This window comes from Parus major, chromosome 3 (genome assembly GCF_001522545.3).
Source record: "Parus major isolate Abel chromosome 3, Parus_major1.1, whole genome shotgun sequence".
NCBI lineage: Eukaryota > Metazoa > Chordata > Aves > Passeriformes > Paridae > Parus > Parus major.
In genome coordinates, this window is record NC_031770.1 from 54,811,137 (window position 1) to 54,816,215 (window position 5,079).

At 34.0% G+C, this 5,079-nt stretch overlaps 1 long non-coding RNA gene across 1 annotated transcript; it reads right to left on the minus strand.

Annotated features, from left to right (window-relative positions):
• Positions 1-569: 569 nt before the first annotated feature.
• Positions 570-2,068, minus strand: LOC107201381. The gene is made up of 3 exons (XR_004496319.1): positions 1,945-2,068; positions 1,569-1,671; positions 570-647 (listed from the first exon to the last, which is right to left on the minus strand). It is a non-coding gene; the product is annotated as an uncharacterized LOC107201381 (long non-coding RNA).
• Between the last annotated feature and the right edge of the window lie 3,011 nt (positions 2,069-5,079).

Sequence of the window (5,079 nt, forward strand, 5' to 3'; positions counted from 1 at the left end):
GTAACAAAGAAGTGTTCTGTTCTCCTCTGCGGACACATTCATCTTTGAAGCACATTTTTAATAGAGGGTTCAAAAATTACTGCATTCATTGCATAGAGAAATTGGCTCGCAGGTTGAAGGGATAAAATGATGCAACTATGAATTCATAATTTTCCATGTGGATTCTTTATCTCACCTTAGTTATTCTGTTTCAGAAGTCACTTATTCAGAAATTTTTATGTGCCTGAGGGACAAAATTTATTCTAAAGCATATTTCTCTGTGTAGAAAATTACCTATGCTTTACCTTTTCAGTAACAATACAGACTTTCTGTATGGTCTTAAGTAAGTATCTAATTTGCTATCTTACAAACCAAAAAAGAAAAAAAAAATTACAAGGAACTTCCTATCTAAATCGTGCACATTTAAGGAAACATCTTATGCATGATGTTTACAAAGTTTATGTTTTGTTGCTTCAGCAGAAATAACTGAGAAGATAAAATGACAGTAATCTCATGCTAAAATGAAATTAGGAAATCCATACACAATTAAAACTAATGGGTTTTTTTCACTCCCTTGATTTTACCTTTGAGATCTTGATAAAGTAGTGATGGACAGAAGTGCAAATATTCAGAACCAATTTCTTTGAAGCTTCTCTGTACTTTTTTCCCTTTATGGAATTGAAAAATAAAAAAAAACAACTTTCATAAAACTTTTCTGTTCTATACCAAAAATGTGAAATAACCATGAATCATCTCTTTCCATTATGAAATTAAATTATTTTCAAGTCTATAATAAAAAATATTATTTTTTTTTATATTTCCAGCCCAAATGTTTGTTTCATGGACTAAAAAAGACAGATTACTTTTTTTGAGGAAAGAGTTAAAAGAAATTTATTACAACTGAATTGAAACATCTTACAGATTCTAAATATAATCCTATATATAATGAATACTGTAGCTTTACATATAATAAATGAAATTAATTCCAATTAAAGCTTTGGCAGTACAGCAGAAAACTCCCAAACACGGGAAAGTTAATAGCAGTAGCATACTTATTCATGTTTGTATAACATTTCAACAAGTTATTATTTGTTGCTGTAAGCTATCTCTTCTGTGCCAATAGAAGTGGCAATAGAGTTCAGCCCAATGCTGTAAAATATTTCAATTGAAAATTAGCTTGTGATCAGAGTTTTCAAACACCTCTAGTTTCTTCTATTTTCACAAAGAAAAGGTTTCTGGTTTTCATTCACCTTATCCCATGCTGCTTTCTTGACTCTATTATCCTTCTTCAGTTGCAAATAATCCAATACAGGAAACAAAAGATCATTTAAATAACATATTCTTAAAGCTGAAAAGTGTTAAGCTAAAGACAGAATCTCTGTGAACCATTTAAAAATTGTGTAAAACATTGCAAATTGTCTCATTTAACAATTTTAATCTACAAATGAGAAAATGTTACTCATTAAAATTCTGTGCTTGGTTTCCTTATTTTCAAAATATAGTATATTGGCCACAAATACAAGATAAGGGTTCATGAATTATGTTATATATGACAAAAGATTTTTGAAGATTTTTAGAAGACCACATACCTCGTGTGACAAGGTAAATTTTTATGCACATTTCTCTGTCTTGAAGCACAGCTTTGATATCTGACACAAAGAAATCTCTGCAGAAGCATGTGGGCACTCATGTCTGGGAAAAGAAAATTATGTATGGAGATCTTTAAATGCTAAACTACCTATGGTGAATATTAACTACCACCAATAAAGAAGTATCAGTTAGAGAACATTGAAGAAATGAGCATGTTGAATTAGATCAATGTCACTGGAAGGTTGCTCTCTACATTTTTTTTTCAGAAGGCCATGTAAACCAGAGAAGAGTCATGAAGACAGAAAAAAAACCAAACATCAGTTCCAGTTTCCAACAGTAATTTGGAATTAATTCTAATTTTTAAGATGGCCTTACCTTGACTTTGGAGATTGGATTTTGTGATTCCCAGAGATTCCTTCTGACTTGAAACTTTCCAGTAATTTGATAAATCTTGAAGTCAGATTTTGAGACAATAATTCATATGGGCATGGAGCTTGAGACAGAGGGAATTTGAAGCAGCACATATTGTATAAAACAAGAGAACATGTGTAATACAGAATATTGCCAAAGAAATTGTCTGCATTAAGGATAAAAGTGTGAATTAGTATTAGAATGACTTGCGGGTGGGACTGTGGATAGCAATAATAATAAATAATAATAAATTAGCAATAATTTCCTTTCTTGCTTTGTGATAATAACAGATCTATGTTGTTTTGTGATAAAATGGAAGTTTATCTACATGCCCTTATATAACTCTGAATGTTGGGTTTGCACTTTGTTGACATGATTTATAAGTGTTTGATTATAGCTGCAGCTGGTTGATGGAGAGAAGCATTTCCTGACTAAAATGTCATCATTTCACCTTTGTGCTTTGAGGTAAGAAATAGGCTCAATCTATTTAAGTTCTTTGACAGTAAACACTATCAGATGTTTTTTCCCTGAGGGGCTCATTATCTCAAGTGGCAGATTTTGCCACTAACAGCACACTCAAGAAGGGTTTGAGAAGCCAAGGTAAGGTAAAATCTACTTTGTGTAATGCACAGTCTTGCAGGATATGAACAAGACCATTTTCAGACCTGTGTGCGTGAATACTTGCGAGTCAACTGCAAACTACAGTGGCAGCAAAAAGAAAGGGGAAACCAATTTTTACCCGTTCTTGTAAATCAGCTTTTTCCATGCTGTTTATCGTCACGGTATCTGATGCATACTGACATGTCAGAGGCAGAGGTTGCTGATGGAATGAGAACTAGTCTGGCATGGAACAGCCATCTGCCTAGTTAAGGTCAGAAACCAGTGTAAAGGGCTTGAGAGAGCAGGAGAGGTGACTTTGGAAAGTGTCATGGGGTAGCTTTACCTTTAAGGCAGCTGAGGAAAGAGGGGAAGTTGAAGGTGCTGATGGCTGATGGGAGTTCTTCCTCCTGACCAATTATCAGTCATTTCCAAGAATTGACAGCAGTTCTGACCATTAAAAAGTGAATTCAACTTGTAAACACCCCCTTAAGAAGTACAGACAGTGCTCCTGATGGGAGTTCTTCCTCCTGACCAATTATCAGTCATTTCCAAGAATTGACAGCAGTTCTGACCATTAAAAAGTGAATTCAACTTGTAAACACCCCCTTAAGAAGTACAGACAGTGCTCTCTTTCTGAAGTTATTTGTCTCTATGTTATCATGTCATGTGTACAAAGAAGTGATCAAAATGTAAAAGATGAAGGGGTTTTCTGGAAATTTACTCTAGTGTTCTTATTCTTGTAGTTTGTTAATAAACTGTCTTTATTCCTTTTAAGTTTTAAGCCTGTTTTGCTCTTGTTTTAATCCATATCTCACAACAAGAAATAAGTAATTTCTTTAGTTACTGGTTTAGACTTAAGTAGAGTGAAGATTTTGAAGCCTTGGGGGCAAAGAGGGAACTGTTTTCCAGGAGAGCTCACAGAACCAGATGAAGAGGACTTCTGCCTTTGAATAACTCATCCTTAAAAATGAAATCCCTAGACTTTATTGACCCATGCACACCTCGGAGAGATGTGAGATGGGAGGAGCAAATCTAATGACAGATTTCCAGGCAGCTGGCATTAGAGAAATGGAAAACTATGACAAAAATAGTTTTCTCGTGAGAAACTCCATAGATTAGCAGAAAGAGACTTCTGTTTCTCTACAAAGACTGATGAAAAGACTCTAACAAAAATTGAGACTGTTTTTTAGCCACCAAAGTTCTGAAGTTATTTGTCTCTATGTTATCATGTCATGTGTACAAAGAAGTGATCAAAATGTAAAAGATGAAGGGGTTTTCTGGAAATTTACTCTAGTGTTCTTATTCTTGTAGTTTGTTAATAAACTGTCTTTATTCCTTTTAAGTTTTAAGCCTGTTTTGCTCTTGTTTTAATCCATATCTCACAACAAGAAATAAGTAATTTCTTTAGTTACTGGTTTAAAACTACGACAGAAAGTCTGGGGAAAGCTCACCAGAGGAGATCTGAAGACTGATCTTTGAGTGATACAGGTTTACTTTATCCGTGTTATTGGAGCAACCCATGTGCAACAAAAAGTATTCACAGAATTCTACTCATGTACCACAAAAAGGCAGGGTATGAATGGCTGATACCCAGCCATGTATGTGTTCAGATGTGAGAGAAGGGTTGCAACTCGTTTTCTATTTAGGGAAAGTGGTGTCATTGTTATTCTACTCCCTCTTTCAACAAGAATGCCTGCCCAATGGTAAACTCAGGGCTGCTCTTCTGCTCTCCTGAGATAAATATACCTGCAAATATCACCCTTTCTCTGTTTGTAAAGGTCTCACTCACTTTGACTAAATTCTCTGTAAGAAATAAAAAAAAAACCTTTAGGATATAAGCAAAACGTTTATGTATTTCACATTTTCTTTTGTTTCTTAAGGAAAAATCAGTTTTAGAAAAAAAATCTTCTTGCTGACTAACTTGCTAAAAGAGAAGCTGTGAGAGCATTCCTCAGCAATATTATACACTCAGTTACATTTGTCAATCTTGGATGAATGCCATAATGTTCTGTTTGATGCTACTGCTAGTGCAAAATGCAGCAGCATAATAATCATATTCTCTGCTATGCTGTATTTTATCAGTTACCAAGGAATTAAAGAATAGCAATGAAAGGTTCAACTACATCCAGTCAGCTGCAGGAAATTAGTACCTAGATTGGACAATAAGCTATCCTAAACTCTTAGAAAGAATTATTCTAAAGAATTTATTGAAATCTAGATATGGTAACTGCCTTAACTGGAACAAACCAGAATAATGTGAATGATACATGTTAATAGTACTAGCACTATAAAATTATATTGTATATAAATATAATAGCACTATAAGAAAAGATGGAGAGACAGTATATTTTATGCCCAAAATTATGACAAAACTTCTTCATTCCTTCCATACTCAGAATTACAATATCTACAATGCAAATGAGGTGAGCATCACAAAATTATTTTGAGCTTCACTCTATAGAATCCAGCTCAAGCAATCAGCTGAATCTATTTCAACCC